Source organism: Herpailurus yagouaroundi, unplaced genomic scaffold (assembly GCF_014898765.1).
Source record: "Herpailurus yagouaroundi ecotype Mexico unplaced genomic scaffold, PumYag 213, whole genome shotgun sequence".
NCBI classification, from domain to species: domain Eukaryota; kingdom Metazoa; phylum Chordata; class Mammalia; order Carnivora; family Felidae; genus Herpailurus; species Herpailurus yagouaroundi.
The window spans coordinates 8,402,621-8,428,672 of record NW_024412444.1 but is presented as its reverse complement, the minus strand read 5'-3'; the positions used below and the strand labels follow the sequence as shown (position 1 = coordinate 8,428,672).

At 39.4% G+C, this 26,052-nt stretch overlaps 1 protein-coding gene across 8 annotated transcripts in view; it reads right to left on the bottom strand.

The window, feature by feature from the left end:
- Positions 1 to 26,052, bottom strand: part of FHIT (fragile histidine triad diadenosine triphosphatase) — a 1,437,020-nt gene that overhangs the window by 793,421 nt on the left and 617,547 nt on the right. The gene's annotated exons all lie outside the window — the stretch shown is intronic.

The window sequence follows — 26,052 nt, the reverse complement described above, 5'->3', positions numbered from 1 at the left end:
GACTATAAACCATTTAATTCTTAAATGCTTTTCTCAAATGGTTTCATCTTTATTTATGTAAAAGCAATTTAGAAAAGGTACAAACACCGTTTGACCTTGCCTATAACTACCAAAACATGAGCACTTCCAAAGAACTATTCTAGTAAAAATTCCAAAATTGAAGGGAAAATTTTTGAGAAAAAAGAAATAGCATAACAGACTTCAAGAGGAGAACAATTCCTGGTTAATGCAGGTTGTGAAATATTTCATATTCTCTTTTTGGGGGGTGGGGAGTCATGGGAGTGGAATATGACTGAATCAGTATGTGGTGCTTAGCATTTGGATACCAAGTAAGGGTTTTCCATCATTCCTATGCTTATGCATGGCAACGTTACTTCCTGAGTAACTAAGACCCTCCTTGGAAAACCACTCATTTTCCAATTCAGAAACTATCCTCCTATAAATCTGTGAGAATAGATCAATCCATGGGAAGCCAGAAGATTACAAAACAGACAATGTCAGTAAATGGTTGACTATTTTACAAAGCATACCAACAAATGTACAACTGTTTAATGATCCTCATGTTCTCAAAGACTCAAAAGACATGCAAATGTCATCTACTATCATCTAGAAGTGCCCACATGGCAAGAACCTAACACATGTCAGGGACTAAGGCATAAAAGAGAAGGTTTGCCTCAAAGATACAATACTGGTTTTCAGAACATTTACAACTAGCTAATAAAAATGACAGGCCAATGAGGATATTGAAAACCAATGTACCCAGTGGTTCTTAAAGTGTGTTTCCTGGACCAGTAACACCAGCATCACCTGGGAACTACTTAGAAATGTAAATTCTGAATTCCTACTCTGGACCTACCAAAGCAGAAACTCTGGGAAAGGGCCAAGCAATCTATGCTTGAGTAAGCTGCCCAAAGGATTGAGAACCATGATCAAACCCAACTATTCTCCCAATCCTTGGGTCCTTCCCTACAGAATCTTGGCCAACTAACTGGCTAGACTATGCATGAATATACCCAGTGATGGGAAGTTCACTATTCATTGCTTCTAAGACAATCAATTCCAGCCATTACATAGTTGCCCTTCCTCCAAGTCTATTTGTTTGTCATGAATTCATGCCTTGGAGAGGATGTAATACGTATCGTGCTAGTGGCAGTGCTTCAGATATTTAGAGTTAACCTTTTTTCATTTCCCCCACAATTTTTTAAATAAACATGGCATTTCATTTCAGTCATTCTGCAAACAGCATTGATTCAATTCCACTACAGCTCTTGGTGTGTCTTATGATTATTATTAACCTTACTTGGTTTTTGCTGGGGGTGGGGGGAAGGTTGCCTGCCTAGCATCTACTTTCTGTATTTCTGTCCATACCATCCTGATTTTTCTTTGGGTAATACCCCCCCCCCCACCATATTCTGTTTGTGGGGCTATTCCCACTGCCTGACTCTAGGGACAGGAAAGTGATTCAGGCATCCTTAGGCTTCTGTCACATGGCTGGTTCAAAAGCAGACACAGGACAAAACACGAGCCTCTGAAAAAAAAGGAGATCCACAAGAAGATTACTGCTGATGCTAAAGGGAAGAACTTTCTTTCTGCTGAGTTGCCAATCTGCTCACATGAACCAAAACAACTAAAAGTTACACTAAAAAGAGTCCACCTGACATCCAGAGAGGTGGGCAGAGCCAAGATAGAGAGACCCATACCTGGTGACATTGTTTGAGAAGCTGGATCTAACAATGCTGTTAGGACTAATGTGCCCAGAATTTGTTTCCTCTAAAGGATGATTGTACAGAATTGACTTCAGCACAGGCTCTAGTTGATAAGCCCCTACTTAGAGTCCATGAAAAACTCTTCATTTGGTTTTCATTTTTCTCATCATTTCTCCTTCATCCTCTATGCCCAGTTCCATTCTTTCAACCACAGAGCTTCACTTTTTCATGATCAATGTATTGTTTATAATCTTAATTGCATTTTTATAAATATTGCCATGTCAAAAATACATAGGGCTCCTGCATGTTTTTTTTTAATTTGTATATAAATCATATCATGCTTTAAATGTCACTGTGCCTTTTTTTTTTCCCCTCAACACTGTTTTAGACACTCATTCATGGTGATCTAGGTACGCGTAATTCATTCCTTCCCAAGGCCTATTCCCTCTCACTGGATTACATTGTAGTTTTCCCTCTAGTGCCAAAGGACTAGCTAATCTCCAATCTTGAACCACAAATATCACAGATGACCACCCTTACATAGATTCCCCTGGGTATCTAGGCTAGAGTCCCATTATTTGGTTTTAATATTTAGATTTTCTAAAATAGAAGCACCAGTCTGCATTCCCAGCATCAGTATGTTTAGTCTTCTATTTACTCACATTCTTGCCGGCACTTGAGAGTATCTGATTAGGTAGCTTTTACTGGTATGATAGACAAAATGGAATCCTTTACTTTTGTCTCTAGTGTGGTATGTATAAGTACATATTTCTCCTTCTTGAATTGCCAATTCATACTTTGCCCTTTTGTAGTGGTTTCCTCCTTTCTATTTTCTGATTTTTCAGAGCCCCCTGTATATTTAAATATGGATCTTGGCCTATTAAACATGACAATTATATTCTCACCATCTGTTAGTTTTCCTATCATATGATACATTAAATAGGAAGCATTCATTTTGATGTATTGATCAATTTTCTTTTTATGGTTGTGCCCTGTGAATCTTATGTAACAAACCTGTCTCCACTATAAGGTTACCAAAATAGTATATTAGATTTTTGTCTATCAGCTTCATAGTTTTAACAGGTATTTAATCTACTTGAAACTTTGCTTCTGGTATAAAATATGAAAATGGTTTAATTTTTTCCTTTTGTGAAACAGTCTCCGAACACCAATTGCTGGGAATGATTACACCAAATTCCCTTATGTGTAAAGGGAGGAGTCTGTACTTAAGATATTGTGATTCTATGCCAGATGCTGAAAAACAGGGATGCCAAATTTTTTCTCTAAAGGGCCAGATTCAGCCGGCCACACAGTCTGTTCTAAGCACTCATCCCTGTTATGGCAGAATAAAAGCAGCCAAAGACAATACATAGTAAATGGATATGGCTGTGTCCAAATAAAACTTTATTCATAAGAACAGGTGGCAGCCTGGACTAGGCTTGTGGGCTGTAATTTGCCAACTTCTGTTGTATAATGTTAATGCCTTGTAAGAAAAAAAAAAATCCTTCTTTATTCTCCCATATAAATTGTAGATGCAGGTCTGCCCCATGAAAAAAAATTATTCCTGAGATGTTGATTGGAATTACACTGAATTTAAATTTTAATGGAGGAAATGCGACACCTTCATAATATTCAATCAATCCATTTATGAATGCTGCTTTTACGTTCTATAATACCATAATAAAACTCTTGTAATAGGGTTTTAAATTTCCCTTATATGTTTTATGAATTCTTTCTTAGATTTATTCCTAGATAGCTTTTAGTTTATGTCACTATTATAAATGATATCTTATCATCATCATAGTTTATAATTGGTTATTCCCAATACAGAGGAAAGCTATTGATTTTTATATGTTGCCCTTCCAAGCTGGCAAGCTAGCTGAACCCTTGGATTGCTACTAATAGTTTCTGCTGATTCTTTTTGGTTTCCTATATAAATGATTTTCCTTAGAAATAATGACAATTACCTCTCTCACTTCAATCTTTCTGCTTTTGTGCTTTTTGCTTTTTTTTTTTTTTTTTTTTTTATCTTGCTGCACTGGTTTGGTATCTGGTAATGTGTTGAAAGGTAAAGCAATGAGTTTAAACCTTTGAGTATAAATCCACTAGGAATGATGTCTGCCATACTTTTTTAGTACAAAGACTTTATCAAGCTAAAAAAAAAATCTCTATTTTAAGTTGGCTAAGGGCTGATTCCTTAAAAAAGAAAAAACTTAGTTTTAACAATTTTTATCCCTTTGTCATTGATCACACAACTTCTTATTCTTTGTCATTAATGTGATAAATTACAGTAACACTTTTAAATGCTAAAACATCCTTTCACCTTTTAAAAAATTACACTTAGTCAAATTATTTTTTAATACACTGCTGGATTTGAATCTTAGTGTTTTATCATGTCCTAAGTTAGCCAATACTTTTTAACCTGGTTTTTGTCTAAAAAAGAAATCCAACTTATAGGTTGGCTTTTCTCTGTTCAATAAGAAGTTTTATAAACAAGGATTTTCTGTTCCTTGAGACTTAAATAGAACTACTTGTCAAACTGTCTAGGCCTATTTTTATATTACAGGGAAGATTGTCTTGATAAGCATTACAATTTATTTAATGCTTACTGATTATGGGGTTTATTTCTTGCACCATTTTTTTAGGATAAATTTAGCCTAAATCATTTTTTTTCACCTAAATTAATCTTTATTGGTAAAAACTCAAATTCTCTTTAACATATTGAAACTGCAATCCGTATTTACCTTATTTTGTACCTATTCATAACATACATATTTTTATCAGTCATCCTGGGATTTATATCTTACCTATTAAGCTTCAAAGAACCTTTTCTTTCCGTTCTTTGCTTTTATTAATTTTCTCTATTACTGCTTATTTTCTGCTCTTATGTTTGTTTCCCCTGTTTTTTCCCCCCTTTCCTTATTTCTTCAGATTTACCCTGTCACAGTCACTCTAATTACTTGAGCCAAACATTGAGCTTGCGGGGATCCCCTTATCATTAGACTGTGTCCTTTTAAATGTACTTTATAAATAATATAGCATTTAGTTTCCATCCCTGGAACAACCTACCTTGATTAGTTTAACCTCATGCATTTATGCCAATTATTCTTTGAGCTTATTTGGAACATCCTATTTCACTTTTGTTTTCATCTTCTTCTTGCTTCACTTTATTTTCCTTCCTACCTTCCACTGACTAGGTCAATTTTTTTCCTGTGGATATGAAAATTATACATCCTATTTCATTCAGTAGAGGCTATTCTTTAATTTTTTAATTTATTTTTTTAGTATAATTTATTGTCAAGTTGGCTAACATACAGTGTGTGCAGTGTGCTCTTGGTTTCGGGGATAGATTCCCAGGATTCATCGCTTACATACAACACCCAGCGTTCATCCCAACGAGCGCCCTCCTCAATGCCCATCACTCATTTCCCACTCTACCCTGCCCCTCCCCATCAACCCTGAGTTTGTTCTCTGTATTTAAGAGTCTCTTATGGTTTGCCTCCCTGTTTCAAATTATTTTTCCCCTTCTCTTCCCCCCATCTCCTAGTAAGTTTCTCAAGTTCCACATATGAGTGAAAACATAGGATATCTATCTTTCTCTTATTTATTTCACCTAGCATAATGCCCTCCAGTTCCACCCACATTGCTGCAAATGGCATGATTCTATTCTTTCTCATTGCCAAGTAGTATTCCATTATGTATATAGACCACATCTTTATCCATTCATCAGTTGATGGACATTTGGGCTCTTCCCATGCTTTGGCTATTGTTGAAAGTGCTGCTGTAAACATTGGGGTACAAGTGTCAATAGAGGCTATTCTTATTATAGTCTAAACTAATGCTCCATTTCCCATTATAAGTGCAGATCAATCTCTAAGTCCCATGGCATATTCTTACCCCCTTAGGTCTCTGTCAGATAGCTTCCCCATCCTTCCCAAGTCCACCTTCTGAGGCATTGAAATAATATAGCATTGTAATTTCATATAGTTACTGATATGCTGGAGCTTTATTTGTACCCTCAGAGAGCTCATCTGAAAACAGTGGCTGATGGTGTAAGTAAAGCGCATCTATGTCACAAGAAATATTACCAAAAGTGGTACTATTTATCTCTTTACCCAAATCTAATTCAGCTTCTTCTTTAATTGTGGTAAAATTCTGCCCATTTGTGCTGTTAAAAGACATGCTTCCTCAAGTTTTAGTTTCAGTAGAAAAGGAACACGCCAGCAACTATAAGAGGAAAACAAGTAGAGAAATGGCTAAGAGCCAATACTGTGTGATGGAAAGATTTCTGCATCTCTAGGATCTCAAACTGTCTGCAAGGCTGAGATAAATATTAAATACTCTCCTCTCACATGAAGATGACCAAAAGCAATTGTATTTTAAGCGAAAGTAAAATTGCTGATTTTTTTTTTAATCAAACAAGAAGACTGGATGTACCAATCTTCTGTTGAATTCCTGGAGAAAATCATCTCCCAGGATCTCGGTTTCTTAATAAATATGGAGATGACAGCTACTGGCATCCAGAAAACCAAGCACTGGGTTAAGGACCTCAGCCCAATGTTTAGGCCCTTAGACTTATTAGCAGCCTCAGCTAAGACAGAAATAGAAGGCTGACTCCAGCAACAGTGACTGAGACCTGCATTTGCCTGTTTATAAATAATAGCATGTTAATGAAAACCCCAAGTCTTATATTTTTAGCCAATTCTTTAACTTATATTCCTTAATAATAACATCTGTTATCTTGAACTAAAAATATGTGCCTTCAATGTGTTAAATCAGTCTCTATTTTCCATCATTTCTGCTGTGGAAGTTATTTGTACCCTTTTTCTTAACCTCTCTACTTCCTGCAACCTGTCTCTGCCTATCTCCTAGAATTCACAGCAGCCAGTAGCATCACGTTATTTTTAGAACTCTGTCTTCAAAACATAGTACAGAGAAAGGAAGTAACTAAAAGGTCTCTATTGACTATTCACATTTAATTTTGTGACTCAGTGGATTTGATCAGTCATTTTCTGATAGGGCTAGATAGGCAGCCTAATTTGCAGTGAAATAAGGTTCAATGGGCACAAAAGCAAAAGCTCTAAAATGTTAAATTTCCCAACCATTAACAACGGGAGATGACAACAGCTCACTTCAGGGTAGATCAGGTTTCTTCCTGGTTTGCTTTCCAATGTGATATTAACGTCCAACTGAAATAACTACCGTATGCTTTTAACCTTGTCCCCCAAAAGAAAAATCAATTCTAGAATTTGAGGCAGAAAAGGCCCACAGAGATCACTTAGATCCAGTTCCCTCATTTTAGAGACATTGAATAAGGGGGGAAGTCAAGTGGCTTACTCAAATTCACTGTGAACCTCACAAGATCTCCTTTAAAGGATATTATTCAGACAAGACACCTTTAAGGACTTCCCAAACTTGGGAATCTAGGACTCCAGAGACCGCGCTTTCAGAATCCCTAAACCAAAGGTACTGTCACAATAAGGGAATCCTTTGGTGCCAAAACCACACGGCAGTATCCTTGTAAGCCAGTCATCTGGTGATTCAGAATACATGCCTATGTCCATTATTTTCCCATTATTTTATCAAATGGAGAACACAAAATATAAACTCCCTTTGAGAATGTGAGGACTCTTCAAAACCCAACAACCCAAGTTTGAGAAACTCAGGACTTTAGCAAAGGAACCTACCAGACCATGTTAGTGAGGATGCAAAATCTTAACCAACAGACTACCAGGACCTCGTTTCATGATTACTTTCTCTTTTCCCAAAGCAAATGATTTCTTTGGAACAAATGTTAGGTCTTCACATTTTGCCAAGCACTGCAAGAGGTGTCTACTCAAAATGTGGTCTGAGGACCAACAAGGTCAGTATCACCTGAGAGATGTTAGAAATGCAGATAGCCAAGCTCTCCCCCACCCAAACCCACTGCATCATTCTGTAGTTACACAAGATTCCAAGCGGTGTTGTCCATGCATCAAAGGTTGAGAAGGACTTTCCTAGAGCACTTGTTCCAATTAAAATCATTTCGGGAGCTTTTCTAAAACAGTAGATTCTTAAGCTCCTCCCCAGCCCAACCCCAGCAGAACCCTGGGATAATGAAGTTAAGAACACAGCTCTAGGACAAGTCCGTGAAGTGGGGATAACAACAGTCCCTTGTTCTCAAGGACACATGGAAAGCATTTAGCAGGTATTTTATAAAGCTAGTCATCATACCATTGTTGGTATTGTATGCTGTCAAACAGTCATGCCACATTTCATTCAACAAGTAATTGTTAACTGCCAGGTAACACATAATATTGCCAAGTTGCTTAGAAAACCGCTTTCCTATATCCAGTACAGAATTGTCAAACTAAAATGCAAGTAAAACCATGTATTTGGCACTGCACTACCATTAAGTGACTGCTATTTTCTCCATATTAGAGGCAGAGCAGAGTTGGTGAAAAAGTAGCACCTGATTAAATAGAGATAACAGCTAATACCATACTCAGTATTTTCATTCCAGCCGATTTCTACATAAACACTTATTTAATTCTCCTGACAATGCTATGTGAAATGTGTTCCATACATCAATGTTTGTGTATCTCTTTGAGCTCAGTTCCTAGATGTGAGAATCACTGTGTTCAAAGGATAATGAATCTTCAAAGCTATTGACATGTACTGCTAACTATCTCTCACAAAAGGCTTATAAAAATTTACATTCAAAGTAATATAGGCAAAAGGCCTATTTCCCCATAACTTTGTCAGCATTGGGTGTTCTTCAATTCTCCAGATCTTTAATAAAAATTTGTTATTCCTCAGGAATATAATGTAGGAGGAAATGACTAACTATTCCAGCTAAAACAATCTGTGATGAACAGTCTGCCATGACAAGAGAATTTTCCCAGGGACCCAAGAAGCCAGGCATGACGAAAAAGAAACACTGTCTTTTTGGTTAAAAGAATGAAAAAGTTAGATTTTTACCTTGAAAAATAAATGTGTCATTCCATTATGGATGGGAGTGATAAGATTTACTTTTTTTTTTAATTTTCATAATGTTTATTTTTGAGAGAGTGAGAGAGAGAGCACAAGCAGGGGGGCAGAGAGAGAGAGAGAGAGAGAGAGGGAGACAAAGAATCCAAAGCAGGCTCCAGGCTCTGATCCGTCAGCACAGAGCCCAATGTGGGGCTCAAACACACGAACCTTGTGATCACGACCTGAGCCAAAGTTGGACACCCAACCGACTGAGTCACCCAGGCGCCCCACTAAGATTTACTTTTAAAATGATTTGCTCTTCACTGGGTGTTGTATGGAAACCAATTTGACGATAAATTTCAAAAATAAAAATAAAAAATAAAATAAATAAAATAATTTTCTTTTTATATCCTGATAAGACTTTGCAAATGGCAGGAATCTAGACCAACCCTAGAACGCATGACAAGTCTCTGAGAGTCATCAGAAGAAACCACATTGCAAATAAGTCCAGATACTTCTACCAAGTGGTAAATATGTTTTGATTCCAATTCACTTTATTTAAAAACTGGGGACTCAAAGGTTAGCCAACCAAAAATGTAAATGAGCTCGAAAAGCTGCTGGCTAACGAATTCTAGGAGCAACCTTACCAGGAAAAATGACCTGTGATCACACTGAGAAACAGCATATTTTCAGCTGGCCAGGCTCTCAAACACATTTTACTGGGGACTTGGAAAAACAATCAAGGCACATAAATGGATAGCTGAGACATAATTTAGGTTTAGGAAACTTATAAAACCTTCTTACTTACAGGCAGATGTCAAAATTCCACAGAAGACAGAAGAATATACCATAAGAAAATGACAAGAACAAAAAGAGAAGACAGCCTCAAGTGTCTGAGAATGCAAGCAAATAAAGGTGTACCTTAACATTTTTATACAAAGAAAAACAAATTTTAGTAAAGTAGATTAACTCATCAACCTATGGTGTCACTAAAGAAAAATTTTCAATTGTTAAAAAAAAACAAACCCTCAAGCTTCGCTATTTATAAACAGAAAACACATAAGCATTTCAAAATGCCAACGCTTTTTCAAGCTCTCACTTCATCAGCAACCTCTGCCCCTCCACTCTCCCCTGTCACTTTCATGTGTTGCCACCAACTCTGATCTCACTCCCCTGGTTCCTTCCCCTTCTACTACAAAGGTGTCAGGGATTGCCTACACTCAAGGAGTCTTTCCTTGGATTAGTTCCTCATTAAACTAATCACGTACTCAGCCAACAAGTATTTATTATGTGTTTACTATTTTCTAAATACTATTCTACCAGTGACCATGCCAGACCAGACCCCTATTCTCATGGAGCATTATAAGGGCATGGTGAGAAGCATCAGTGAGCGGTGGGCACCAAAACCATCAGCAAGCCGAGATATTCCTGATTGTGATTTGAAGGAAATAATTAGGGTATAGAAGTAGGTAGTGACTCAGAGAGGGATGAAGTAATAGGTTTAGTGGAAAGGGAAGTAAATATCTGAATGAGGCAGAGCTCATTATATTCGAACATCTGGGGACAGAGTGTTCCGTGCAAAGGAAACCAGTGCCCAGGCAAGAATGAGCATCAGGTCTTCAAGAAATGGAAGGAAAAGAGGGCTAGTAGGGAGAGCAGAGTCTAAGAGCAGGAAGCAAAACAGAAAGGTGAGGAGACAGATTTAAAAGGTAGGGTAGGACCAGCTATGCAAGGCCTTGTTTGGTAATTCATTCAATGAGTGAAGACAAAGATTTAAATTACAGGACACTCAGTTTTCAAATTCCACTTTTTAAAGTGGGTCTTCACTATTATATGTGAAAATCATCTTAGGACCTTTTTTTTTTAATGTCCCTATGCCCTCAAATTTTTTAAAAATTGAGCTACAACTCACACATAACATTCACCTGTTTAAATGTACAAGCCAGTGGTGGATAATCACAAAGTTGTGCAATGATCACAGATTTTCTTCACTCCAAAAAGAAACACCACATCCATGAGCAAATAGGTCACATGTCCCCCTCTCCACAGCCCTTGGCAAGCACTAATCTACTTTCTGTCTCTACGTATTTGCCAGTCTGGACATTTCATGTAAAATGGAATTCTATAATATGTAGCTTTTTGTGTCTGGCTTCTTTCACTTGGCATAATGTTTCAATGTTCATCCACGTTGTAGCAGGTATCAGGTGTCATTCCTTTTAAAGGCGGACTCATCCCATTGTATATATGTACTACATTTTTTTTAAAACCATTCACCAGTTGGCGGACATTTGAGTTCTTTCTCCTTTGGGGCTGGTATTAACAGTGTTGCTATGAACACTCAGGTACAAGCTTCTGTGTTAGCCTATGTTCTCAATTCTCTTGGGTGTATACCTAGGTGTGGAATTTCTGGGTCATATGGAAACTCTGTATTTAACTTTTTGAGAAACTGCCAAACTGTTTTCCTTAGAGATTCTACCATTTTACATTATCACCAACAAAGAATGAAGGTTCCAGTTTCTCAACATCCTCACCAACAGCCCTCTCCCACATATTTTAATTTAACTGGCCTGGCTTCTACCTGGAGATCCTTTGGGTTGTTTTGAGGAGTTCTCATGGCAATCCTAATGTGCAGGGTCAACATCCTGACAAGCATTTACACTTACTCCCTCTACTGTCTACCCCAGAACTCTGGATCTGTTAACATTCTGGCCACCACTTCCCACTCAGTAATGACATCTGCTTTATAGCTGATTCTTCCAGTGAAAGAATAAAATACAAATCAGATATAAGATTATATTTATGATATATATAACCTTGTATTTATGGAATTATAACATATAACCCTGTAATTATATAACTATATAAAACCTTATATTTATAGAATTACATAACCTTATACTTATATAAATTATATGTAACCTTTTAGAATATAAATAGTCATTTATTTTCAGAGTACAATGAGTAAACAAAAAAATGTTTAAATCATTTGTGTGTATACATACCATAGGGAAAATCTGGAAATTAAGAATGATTTGCCTGTTACAAAATGGGTTTGAAATAATTTTATTGTCTTCTCTGTATACTTTTATTTTCTACCATGATCATACATGGGACAAGCTTTCCAAGGAAATATTTTCAAATATCCTCACATAATGTGAATTATCAACCCCCTTCTCTCACTGACCCACTAGAGACCCATTCTTAAAGCACCCACCTGTAAAAAGTATTTGCTCCTAAAGTACTTTTCATATAGTAAAGCAAGATGAACAGAATGAATAAATGACTTCTATGTGTTTTCCACTTCAACCTGACCTTGATTTTAAACACAGGATCTTACATGCAAAAATGTATAAAATTTAAAATTTATGTCACTTAAAAAACATTTCCTGCCAAGTCAAACACAGGTGGTGGAGGTCTAGAACACCAGTATTGAGGCCTGGAGTCATTTAGAAAATCAACAACCTGTGTTTGTAGATAACCAGCTCAAGAGGAAAAGACAGAAGCCTGAATAAAAAGGAAGCAGATTTCTAAACTGAAGGACAAAGTATGGCATGACTTCTTGGTCTGATGGAGACTGAGGGTCATCTTAGCAGTAAAAATAACCCAAACTCTATCTTCATATAGACTTCAATAGCAGAGGGGAACTTACAGGTTAGGATATTAAAGTAATACTTTATGATAACAAACGGTAGCTTCACTTGTGGCGAGTATGGCCTAACACATAGACTGGTGGAATCATGTTGTGTACGTGAATCTAACGGAACACTGTGTGTCAACATACTCAAAACAATGTTTTTAAACGTTTTTTTATTTATTTTTGAGAGAGACAGAGAGTGAGCAGAGGGAAGGGCAGAGAGAGAGGGAGACACAGAATCCGAAGCAGGCTCCAGGCTCTGAGCTGTCAGCACAGAGCCTGACACGGGACTCAAACTCACAAACCACGAGATCATGACCTAAGCCAAAGTTGGATGCTTAACCGACTGAGCCACCCTGGCAGACCCCACCTGCAAACCGGCCCCCCCGAATTTTTTTCAAATACTCAAGAAAGAATTTGCAATTGAAAAAAAAAATTCACCTAATGTCATGTATTCCTTCTGGAGTAATCAAATTTTCTACTGCATTTCCATCCATACTATATTCTTCATATTAATCACAAAAGATTCATACAAGTTCATTTCCACAGACTGGATAGTTATGGGAGGACACCAACTCTGAACTAGTGCCAAAAGTTTGTATAGTATATTTAAGCCAACTGTGATCTTCCAGAAGCAGAAACCACACGTGAACATCCTTTGCAGTCCATAGGCCTCCAAGAGGTTAAGAGACATCCAAGGATATTTAACTTTTTTTTTTTAAGGTTTCTGGCATGTGAAAAAAAAATTGAAATACCAACACAAAAATTGCCCAAAGTTTTCTATTTTAAACATTAACATTGAACAGATTGACACTCCCAACGCAAATGAATACCAGACGATGATTACCACTGTGCACAAGAAACATGATTCCACTACTTTTTAAACATAAAATATCTGGATTTTTGTGGTGGAGCAATGCCACTAACAGGTTTTTGCTAAAACGGAATAGTAAGGCTAATTACAGTGTCAATTATAGCTATGTGTCACTCACAATTTATCGACGGATGTACTTCTATTGTGAGTATTCTACCACATCCAGCAATTTCTCATTGTGCTATTCAAAATATAATTACATGACTGATAAAATCTATTACTTAACAGTCCACTTCAGGTGGTATGATCCAGTAAGGGAATACATTCAGAAATGTGTGAAGATCTTCCTTCAGTCCTCTTCAATAGCGTATGGAAAAATCGCCTGACACTAAGATTTAAATTCAAGGTCTTGAACCAAAGACCATCCCAGGCTACCCTTCCACAGACTTCTCCCAGAGGTCCTTGGATGTGGGGAAAATGAAATCACCATAAGCCAAATTCTAACTTTTAGGTTATGTCCTCAGTAGAAACAACGTGGTCAGATCTTATTGCAGCAACCATGAAAGGGTCCCGTGGGTCTTAAACTCAGCTCCCTCCCAACCCCCACTGCTATTCTGCCATCATAAAATATGAAGTAAACCATGGATTTTAAGCCAGTCCAAGTCTGACCCTTCCTCCCCTATCATGGTTTTTGCAGCACAGCATTAAACCAGGTTCCATCCAGGAGCAGTTTCAATTTCAATGCTTGATAAATGCCTTCTCATTTCCCTGTGCCATAAACAAATAGGTATTTCTCAATATCTATTGGATGGACAGTGGTGTTTTCTTCTTTTTTCTCATCGTCTCACCATAATGGGCACTCGTCAGGGGATCTCCGTTCCTACCCATCTCATTACCTCTTCATTCTATTTGTCACCATTTGGAAATTCAGAACTCTTAATATTAGCTTACTCTTATGAACAGTAATGAGGCTCAGGCTGCCTACTGGGGAGCATCATCGAACACTAACAAGCGTGCACACCGAGGCCCACACCTGAATCCCATCACGTGGTTCCATTGTTCAGGCCAGGTGGGAGGCTTCTGTCCACAGGCAGGCTTCCGCAGTAGAGCTGGAGTTTGCAGGTGGCTATTACGCATTCACTTTGGTCTTATGATTCACACAGCTTTCCTGCGTGGTCGTCCTCATTTACATACTGGCTATTACCTCCCTTATAACAACACTATATTGTTTCATTCTTCCTTGTTCTCCTCTTCACTTGTTTAAGGACTTACCGGAGCTGAGAATTCTCAGAGAGGAGACTAATTGGTCATTTTCCTACTGCTCCTTTTGATCTCTTCCTGACCTCGAAAGAAGAATGAGGCTCTTATAATCATCTAGGTGATCGGTCTGTATACAAACCTTCCTTGATGTCTCCCACAGTGTCCAGCATGTTGCCTCAAATGCAAGAGGTGCTTGATAAATATTAAGTGACATCTATACAGTGTTCTGAGTACCTAAGAAAGACAGGCCCAGATCTATAGGACACAGAAAGACAAAGGATGAAGAAGGAGCCAGTCCCCCCCGCAATTATGGCAAGGATGTCTTTGTGGCTCAGGAGGGAAGAGTGGATTGACCTGAAATGCATCTCTTCCTGGACTTAATGTCCTTTCATAGCATCAAGAACCCTGCACTGATGACAACAAATGAGAACTGACTCAATACCCCCCGTGTGCCAGGGCCTACATAGGTGCTTGACCTACATTAGCTCACTTGAAGCCCAACAGCCTGTAGATACTGAGAAAACAAAACCCAAAGAAGTCCAATGACTTGATCAAGGTTGCCTGCCAGTGAAGAGCTCAAAGCACCTCTCAGTAAAGTTTACCAAGTGCTGCTCAGAAAGAGACAGGGCTAGAAGAGAGTGTGGGGTGCATTTGGGTGAATGGTGACACCCCAAAGGTGACGGAGGCCAGCATGAGCAGTTAGGAGCAGTGGCCTCACCCAGGTATGAAACTCTAGCTCTGTCCTGAATAGCCGTTTCCTCCTTTCCCTAACGAATACCATGTTGAACACTGTCTAGGAAGCACTGTGCACAGAGATAGGAATGTTTTCACAGCTTTTTGAAGCTAAGAAAAGACATTTCTGAAAGTACTTGGGGGTCAGCATTTATATATAGGATACCAGCAAGGACACCTCTGATGGATATCCATCATGTAGATACAAACAACTTGTGCAGTAACTTACTTAATATTGGCATTTGTTAGTCATTAACAACACGGAGAGTCCCACAGCCCTTGCTGTAAGCCAGGCATCATGCTCAATGCTTTCTGTAAATATCTCACTTAATCCTCTCAGTACCCTTGTGAGGTATTTTCATCATTCTGATTTTACAGAGAAAGCACTGAGAGTTTTAAATCACTTGCCTAAGTCCACATGGCCAATTAAAGGTGGCGCTAAGATCTGTACCCAGGGCATCAGACACTGGACTCCTCTCTACCTCCTGCAATGCTAAGAAAGATCTTCTGCCCACATTGTGTCACTCACTATGCTTTTAATGTAAACAGTCACTGCAGACGTCTACATCCAGGTGGGTGAGAAGAACCGGACAGGAAGAACACAGAAAGAGACATGTCACGAAAGGAGTTTTTGTGTGCACGATTGTTGTCTACAGAGTCAGTCTGGTTTTCCACAGGTGGACAGAGATTACTTGAGCCCACAAGGTGGTCCTGCCAGATCTCTAGAGGCCAAACAAACAGGCCAAGGGCATAATCAAGCCCTTTTACTCTGCACATGGCTCTGCCTCATGGGCTCTCTCAGTTCACCCATGACACGACAGAGCATGTAGAGTTAGGGGCAACTCTGTCTGGAGCGTGTGCTGTTGCTAAGGGTAATTTATGGCAACTTTCATTGCCCAGTGAGCTGTGAAACACAACACAATAATTAAAAGGCTGACAAGCAATCACTAATTAAGTGCATCTGCATTGTTGAATGGATTTTGAGTCCTAGGAAAATCACGATGAGTGTTCTCCCAGAGCAGCATCTTTAGAGTTTTAAAATCTTAAAGCCTCTTGCTTTTCAACTAACATTTCGAATACCAGCTATTACAAATCTATACATTTGGACCTTGGTTTAATGACCAAAGTGAGAAAGGGTCATTGCTTTTCAAAACAAAGCAACCAATAGGGTTTTTCTTTGGCTCTCAAAATTTTATCTCAGCTTCAAATGATTTTGTTTAGATGATCCTTACTCCAACAGTCCTGCCAGAAAAGAGGCTTTGTTGGCATAACCTAACTCCTCTAACTCCTTGGGAGGCCACCGCACAAGCTGTTGGAAATCACACGTAGAATTGCTGCTGACTAGGCAGAGATGAGCTTTCTGGACCCCACCCCTCCAAACCACTCAACCTCCTGTGATCCTGACCTGATTCTCTGACTGATACAGATGGCCACATGAAGACAGTTCACGGTTCTGAATTTCATTCAGCATGCTCCTTGGAGTTCTAGGGTGCCATTGTTTATCCCTCCTGTCACTGTGTCCGGGAAGAACACTTTCCCTACTAAAGGCAGATTCCCAAAAACTCTTATCTCCAATGAGAAGAATCAAAGCTGCCTGGTTTTGTTGATACCGGGAAGGGCCCCTGCCTCGCCCCATGCCTTCCTCCTCCGGTACCAATGACAACAATTACTAATCAACTATGGCATATCCTTCTAAACAATTTTCTTAACAGAACCTTCCAGATAGTCATTACCAATCAATTAGACTTGCTGTGTGATGTACATCACCTATTTTTCACTCTAGTTCTTTAGATGAGTGACCCAGGGAGAGTTTTCATGGAAGTGCTGAGATGATTCTATTCATTTCGGGCTAAGGAGAGGATAACATGTGTAACTCCCAGAATCTCAACTCTTTGAATTAGGAACATGAATAATAAACTTCTAGCACGGAAATAACATGTCCTATGGTAATCCTCTGACTAATCACCTTGTTAATAAATATCTAAAGACCACATTTTTCTCTGGGCTTCCAGCTTCCACGGGAACATTCTGACGGTGACATAATTTTTAAATTAGTAGGTTTATTCATAGTTTTACATTAGTAAATGTCAAGCTTCTTACTAATTAGCAAATTCTGTAAATCCACAGTAGTATTAATTTTCAACTGTACAGCAAATTAATGAGAAAAAAAAAAGAAAGACAATTAAAATTTCCCTAAGGGGCACTTACTTCTATGAAATTCAGCACAAAGCAAGAAAACATTAACCCATTTTGAGGGTGCATTTAGAAAGGATTACAAAAGATGTGTCACTGTCAGTGAGAAGGAGTGAAGTGCACAGTTACCGTGGAGCACTCTTGGTTACAGATAAATTCTCAGATGACATTTTCGCAGGTTGCTGTGGCTGGGATTTCTCCTCTTGCCTTTGATTTTGTCAAATGCATTTTTTTGGCTGCTTCTTGTTTAGTAAAATTCTATTATTTCTTTGTTGATGTTTCCACTCCAATTGCTGGAGCGGTTTTTTTCTGGCCTTAGAGGACAATGCATGGTAGAATATTCGGATCTTCAAAAACTGCCCCACAAAAGATCTCTTACTCACCAAGTGGTTGTTAGTATCAATCTCACTTCCTCCACTGACTTGTTGAGAGGGTGGAAAACTACCTGCCTCTGGGTGGTTGTTTAACCTCCCAGCTCAAGATGAGAGAAAGCACATCCCTTCTATGGGCACTTATGCCATTTCTTTACAAAGCTGTCCTACAAACACTATTAAACAAATCTGCTATTTTTTTTTTTTTTTTCAAATTCTTCTTCAATTGCTTAAGCCTATTGCTAAGATGTTGGAGTCCTCCTGTGTTGGTGGCCATGGAAACCACCTGTGTGCATCATGGCATAAAGTCTTCTCTTTGCTTTTCTGGGCACACTAGGCTGCTGAAGACAAGCCAGACTCCTATATTTGGAGAAGTACAGAGGTTTCAAGATGATGGCCCCCCAAAGCTTTCAGATCACAGTTCATACTAAAATTGAAATGCACCATGGTATGCTCAGATGGGCAATGTGCACAATTTTTAAGTATACAAAGTAGACTGTGCACAGACAACTGTAACTTACATTTGGGGGGTCATTTCATTATCATGGCTATTGATGATGCAATTTGTTGCAGAAGAATGAGGTCTTCACGAATTAGTGCAGCACATGTGGAAGGGCCTGGCCTACCACCCTGTCCTATTTATAATACCTGTGACACCCTCCAAATATAACACCCCTCACACACTGAGACTACACATTCACGTCTCCATCTCACCTACTACGTCATGATCTCCTTGAGGGCAGAGTATGCTATCTGAAATCAGGTAATTATCAGCTCCCTTCCCCAACCAACTGAAAAGCCATGTGGGGAGGGAAGAACAGCTTTATGAATGGCTGAGCATTTCCCATCAGTCTCTGAATTCTGTAAGCAAACCTTAACAGGTTCAGTCCAGAAGCCAAATGGGCCTCACCCCAGGGCCCCAGGTCCACAGTGCTAGTGTGACTGGATTTCCCCCTCAGTCCAAGGTTGAAAATGGTAACTGGGAAGAATTAGGCAGGTCTTTTACAGAGACTGATGAATGCACATTCACAGCTATGGGCAAGTCCCACCAAAAGAGGGCAGAGTGTAACACCTTTAAGTGGCAAACTTTCCCCCACTAGCATATAGGCCACAGCTCAGTACATGCCATCTGTCACAAGGGAGGGCAGTTGCTACTTTTCCTAATTAAAAGTGTGTGCATGTAAGAGAGGAATGGCGGGAAGGAAAGAGCCAGAGACTATAAAGAGAAGTTTTTAAGAAAGAAGTAAGATTTTCACTGAACATTCCCATACATATAGCAGCCAGCACAGTGCCTGACAAATGGTCAATACCAAACAAACATCATTTGAATAACGGATTCATTCAGTACAATTTTCAATAGCTCTGTCTCTTGTTTAATGTATCCTGAAAGAACAGTTTTAAACCAAGCCAATACAGTAGAATGTCCTAAAGCACTGACATATGTGTAAGAATTAGTCCTTAAATTACCAATCAGATAGATGCTAAGGCAGGACCTATGTAAAAGCCAGTCCCATTTCGAAGCAAAAGAACAAAGCCAAGCTTTGAATATAGCTATGCTTCCAATGCACCCGGGCCACAAGACACAACAAATTTTAGTTCATTCCTTCTCGGTCTCTCCTTCTCTGTTTAAACCAGTTACAGCCAAGTTACAAACGTAGAAACCTCAGAGACTGACAGAATAAGAGCTAGTCGAAGAATGTTTGAGCAACTTTTCCTGGCTTCAGATGATGATGAAATGGGAGGGGGGGGGGCAAAAAACACCTCTATCAAGGACGTTGAAAGGAGTAGATGTGCAGTAGCGATCTGGGCAGAGGACAGGTGAATAGCTCAATTCTCACCCAGATGGGGAAAAAAAGTTCAGGCCATTATCCACTGTGACTTGAAAAAGCAACCCAGTGACTGAACTTTTTGATTCTGATACCATTCAAATAAAAATGAGAGTTGGAGACAGAAGGACAAGTGGCTCATTCTCTCTCTCATGAAAGTTGGTACCTATGCTCAGAGGGGCTGGTGGACTTCCTACCAAATTGTACTGTCTTTGCAACCTCTTATTAATAGAGTAGACTCTACCACCTTCAAGAAAAGGCCTCTTGTCTACTACTCAGGACCATTACTGATGCCAAACACTCCCCACTTTCTTACTGCCCTGACTACAGGGGACTCACAATTAGTTTCTTATTAGAAGAAGAAAGAAGAAGAAAGAAGAAGAAAGAAGAAGAAAGAAGAAGAAAGAAGAAGAAAGAAGAAGAAAGAAGAAAGAAGAAAAGAAAAAGGCTAGCAAAGTATGGAGATGAACCTGACTGTCCATACGTCAAGTAATACCTGCCAATAACCTGAGCCACTAATTATTACTCTATAACATGCTTTTATGTGCTTAACCTGAGTTCTCCTTCACTTTTTCAATGTCTACCATATGTCACATCCTGTGCTGTGCCTTAACAAGAAAGAAATGGTCCCATCATCATGGAAGTTGTGATCATAGAGTAACTAGTTCTGATTATTTTAGTAACTATATGCAGCAAGCAATGCCCTTTGTGGTTCTGTAGATACAGTAGTCAACAGAACAAACAAGCTCCTTTCTCTGATCAGGAGCAAACAATGGACAAGTAAAATAAGATTTTTAGGGAGTTAGGAGAGCTGGAAAAAAATCATGGGATAATGAAGCTCAGAGGGATAGGCGGTGGGATCACGGAGATCAGATGGCTAGGCAGGGTCCCTCTGGGAAGGAATGTCTCAGCTGACACTGGGGTGAGTGAAGAAGCCAGCCAGCCAGGCAGGGTGTCACAGAGGTCTGATTTCCTCCAACCTCAGCTTCCAAAAGGAGCCTGGCACTAAATGTTTTACACGAGTAGGTTGGTTGGCTTAATTGGGTGGTTCAATACCAACCAGCCCTTCCTGGATAAGAGCTCTACCACATCACGTGGGAGCTTGTTAGGAATTCACATTCTTGGGTGCCCGGGTAGCTCAGTCAGTTAAGTATCTGACTCTTGATTTTGGCTCAGGTCATTTACCTGATCAAGGAAAGAGAACTCTTAGGGGCCTTCAAGATATTCTCATTAAAGAATAAGCCCGAAGGCTGCTATGTGGGCCAAGCTCAATTATGACTGAAATCAACAAAAATATGGCCAACGTGGTTGGAGTCTGGTGATGTAAGGAACATGACCCAGAATTAAGACAAAGATAAGTATGGCACACAACATGAGCTGCCAGGCTAAGTCATCTAAATTTTATTCTTATTGAAATGAGTAGCCTATGGAGGTTTTTAAGCAAGGGAGTAGTATGATCTAATTAAATTTTGAGGAGCTTACTCTGGATGCTGTGTGGAAAATGGCAAGAGAAGTAACCCATATAGTTAAGAGGCTATCCAAGCCACAGGATAAAAGGTTGGGGCATGAATTAGTGAGGCAGCCATGGTACACGAAGTGCTCATATTCTGGACATCACTTTGGAAAAGGTCTAATAGTGCTTACTGATGGATGGAAAGGTGAAAGACCAGTTAAGAAATGGGGTGGGGTTGGGGGGGTCACAGCAGCTCTGAACACCATGTGAGGCATGCAGGTGGACCCACTATCCCGCCTGCCTAGGGCCCCCCTCCTATAGACCACATGGAGACTCAGCCTGATGGTAAATAACAATCAGCAGTCAGGCTGATCCCCGGCACAAAGTGTGAGAATCCATACACAACAGGAGATTCTCAGTTGACCGAGAAGGCCCCAACACCCAGTTCCTACCCTAATCCTCATCATTGGATTCTAACTGCACTCCTCCTTTCTGAAAAATATCCGATCAGATTTCATGGACTTTAAAAAAAGGGGGGGGAGGAATTAATAGTGATTTTAAACATAAACACTAGTTCAAGAAATTTCTTCAGGCAAGTACAAAGCCAAGTTAAAAAAAACCTGAGTATTTAAATTAACTTACTGTCTTACAGTTGATGTTTGGCAATAAGAAACAGATTGTACATTGCTTAACTTCTCAACACTTTAGCAGAGAGTTGGCACCCAACTACTACAGCAACGAACGAAGCTCACTCCTGGAACTCAACCTTTTATCCTCTAGAAAGGCCATGTTTAAGGAGTTCCCTTTCAGCTCTATGCTGCACTCATCTTTTTAACTCCATCTTTATTCAAAAAGCACGCACATAGGTAAAGCAGCAGCAGCCATTAAGGGATCAGCAGTGAGCATCTTTACATATACAGACAAAGCATTAGTCTCTAAAAAGTCACTGTGCTGCTCTGGGGACTTACACTTTCAGTATTCTTTCCAGAGTAACACATTTATGACAATTATGATGCAGATTCATTCTTTAATTTCAAAAATATTCTCCCTTATATGTTTTCCTGGTACTGGTAGAAAACTGGCTTTGTAATCAGGCTTGCCTTCTTATTCCCTATCTGCAGCTAAAACCCAAACATTTCTCGTATTATAGTTGCACTATTTTTATGTAATGTACATTTAATACCAAAATTCAGTAGAGGGTTGACAAAGAGCAAGGTAACATTCCAGGCAGGATCTTTTAAATAGAATTCTATTTTCAGGTTCCAGGATGTGGAGCGGCTGGTTTTGAATTTGTAAATTTGATACCAGTCTGTTCCTCTTTAAATGTGCTTCTAAGGATTCCTCCTGGCCACCAAAGAAGGCTGGCTCAGCTCATTTCAGTACGGTGATAAAGGGATTTAGAGTTTTACTCCCAAGGGGGCCAATTCTTTTATCACGTCCTAAAGCCGATAATTTTGCAAGTTAGATCCACTGGTTACCTAATACAACAATATGTAGAAAGCATGTGGGTGTGTAGGTCATATCCACCAGTACTTCTGCAACAATGCCTGTTGAATCATTGGTTAGTAGAGTCAACATCAAGTTTGAATAGGATGGTGTAGTTATGAATATCAACTCTAGTCTCAGACTGTGTCCTTATTTCATCCTGGCTAACTAGAAAAGTTTGGGCAAGTTCCTTGGTTTCTTCAGGTCTCAGTTTCCCCATTTATGATACTTCCCAAATTCACCTAGGATTTTTTTTTTTAAGGTAGGAGTTCAATTGGGATATGATGTACCTACCATACAATTCACCCATTTAAAACATACAGTCCAATGGTTTTTAATCTATTGAGTTGTACATCCATCACCACAATCAATTCTAGACCATTTTCATCACCACCCTGGGTTTTGGTTTTTCTTTCTTTCTTTTGGTTTTTTAATCCCAATCCCCAGGCTACAGCCCAGATCAATTAAATCAAAGTCTCAAAGGCTGGGAACACAGGCTGCAACTGTTTGTGAAGCTCCCCCATTGATTTAAAAGTGCAGACAAGCTTGGGAAGATATGGTTCATTGAGTCCATGAAAATAGTCCATTGAGTGCATGGAAAATAAAGACACAGATGGAGAAATGGCAACTTCTCAGCACATAGGCTGACCTATAATAAACCTTACAAAGGTAGTGGGACTAATCATACTGGGGAAGAAGAGAATGGGGAGGACTATTCAAATAGTTATACTGAGGCTTGTATCATCTGAACTGCACTGATGAATTTGTCCTTGGAATACATTCGACAGAAATGCACTGCCACGCACAGCCTATTCTCAGAGAGAACCTAACCTGGGAATGAGAATTTTGGAGGTGGGACAGAGACCGTGAAGGGATGAGAGTCTACAACTTCTCCACCACAATTTAAGCCATCACCTTAGCCTTCAGGACAAGGGGAAAGCGCTACCCCTCTGTGAAACATTTTCCCACTGACTATACTCCTTTTTGGGGCCTTATCTTCCTGCACACCACATAATACTTACCACCCTGTTCTGGGTCCATTTAGAAGTTAGTCTCCCTCACCAAGGGGTGAACAACTTCTAGGCAGTAACAATACCTAATACATTTTTAAAAATCATCTCTAGAGCATAGCACGTGTTTTGACATGGCGCACACAAATGTTTGTTGGATGGAAGCACAGTGAATTCTTACCAAACACTGCCAGTCCAGGAATGAAGCAAACAGTGCACTCATTCTAAAGTTCTCAAGATACTTAGTGGCCATTGTAGCTCACAGAAGATTGGCAAACAAGACCCGTAATTTCGCTCTAGAAGGCACGTCCTGAGAAGCACTGCTTTGGGTACTTAAGAACTCCAGTGAATAAATGGCACAACCATAAGCTGTTATTAAGAACACTGAATTATGTATTACCAACACAGAGATCAGGGGGAAAAATACCTGTCATCGAGGGGAAAGAGATTAATTAACATCAATTAATTTTCCTTTACAATAGATTATGCAGAAGTCTTTAGGCTTCTGAGGAGAATTTCAGAAAATTTTATAGCACACAGGGAATTCACATATATTCCAGGAGCAAAAAGCAGGTCCCCAGATGGGCTAACGGGGTAATATTCAAAATGAAGAACAAAAGACAGAGGCATTTTTGCAAGTGTAGAGTCATGGCAGGAGGGGGGGGGGTGGAAATCAAAGGCAGGCAGGCTGTAGAGGGCACAGGAAAAGCTTATGGATTCAAAAGAAATAAAATTGTAATTACAATAGCGTTTACATGGTTACACAATAAGCAATACCATTAAGTACCCTCTCTGGAAAGAGTGTTCTTTGAAAACCCAAAAGCAGACAGTTAACAAAAGCCATGAGGTAGAGTCCATCAGAGGAAAGATTCCTTTTCATTAGCATCTTCCTTCAAGTGCAAAATAATAACGCTTGATTTGTAGCATGAAAACAGAAATGGAAGAAATTCATCAGATAGTAAACTTGGGTGTATCATCTCTTTGGTCTTTGCATTTCTAAAATGAAGACTTGGATCAAGATAGTGCTTCCCCAAGTTTGTTCTGGAAGATTTAATAGGCACTACTTGAAAATGTTTCATGTTCAAATAGATTTGGGGGAAAGTTTGGATAATCCAACTACACAGGTTGCTTCCTTTCAGGGCTTGGCAGAAGATTATCAGTGCTGGTTCTGAGATGGGATGCTAATCTGCAGTATTTCCCCAACCACAGAATTCTTTGGGGACAAACTATTATTAATAAGTGATTAGTGTTACACTGAGCTCACATTAGAAAATTCTGGATTATAGGGGCGCCTGGGTGGCTCAGTTGGTTAAATGTCCAACTTCAGGTCAGATCCTGATCTCAAGGTTCGTGAGTTCCAGCTCCGTGTCGCGCTCTGTGCTGACAGCTTGGAGCCTGGAGCCTGCTTTGGATTCTGTGTCACCTTCTCTCTGCCCCTCCCCCAACTTGTGCTCTGTCTCTTTCTATCTCTCAAAAATAAATAAATGTAAAAAAAAAAAGATAAACAAAAAGAAAATTCTGGATTATAAAGACCTTAATCCTTTTCTGGATTAAAAATCCATGAATTCCAAATTATCATCACTTGAAAACAACACCCCAAGATAATCTATCAACAGCCAACTAAGGTAACAGGTATTTGTGCAGAAATTAGATACAAAATCTCCAACTGCAAAACACTACAAAGCAGCACTAAGTGGGGGGCACCTGAGTGGCTCAGTAAGCATCTGACTTCAGCTCAAGTTATGACCTCAGGATTCGTGGGTTAGAGCCCCAGGTAGGGCTCTGCTGACAGCTCAGAGCCTGGAGCCTGCTTCAGATTCTGTGTCTCCCTCTCTGTCTGCCCCTCCCCCTACTCACTTTGTCTCTGTCTCAAAAATAGACATTTAAAAAAAGTTAACTGGTATTCTTCTCAGTACGTATATAGAGAATTCCTTTGTTTTACCTTAATTACCCTAAGCTGAGCATCGTGGGGCTAGATTCACACTATATTTTTTAATATTTATTCTATTTATTAAACATATCCATCATATTCTAGTTTCTAGACATGTTTACAAATAACACAGGGGAAAAAAAACAGATTGTTGATAACAATAATGGCTTAAAACTCCACAGCCAACATTTTCCAGAAGACCCTCTCCCTCCACCTCCTTCTATATCCAATTATGAGGTCCAGCGGTATTCTCTATGTTAGTCATGTCCTGTGGTCTCTCTTCCCATACCCTGCACAACTCCTACCATGCAGAGTCCTAGCATATACAAGACAAAATGCGTGGTCTATTGAAAGAAAGGAAAGAAAGCTTTAAATGGGAGAAAAGGCCAAATTCACCACACCATTTCTTCTGACCCGAGTCAAAAATCCCTTCAATAACCTCTTGGGAAAAAAACAGGGACGGGGGTGGGGCAGGTGGCTGAGTGGCTCAGTCAGTTAAGTGTCTGACTTTGGTTTAGGTCATGATCTCGCTGGGTGTGAGTATAAGCTTAGAGCCTGGAGCCTGCTTCAGATTCTGTGTCTCCTCTCTCTCTCTCTTTCTCTCTGCCCCTTCCCCACTCACACGCTGTCTCTGTCTCTCTTAAAAATAAACAAACATTAAAAACCTTTTTTTTTTTTTTTTTTAAA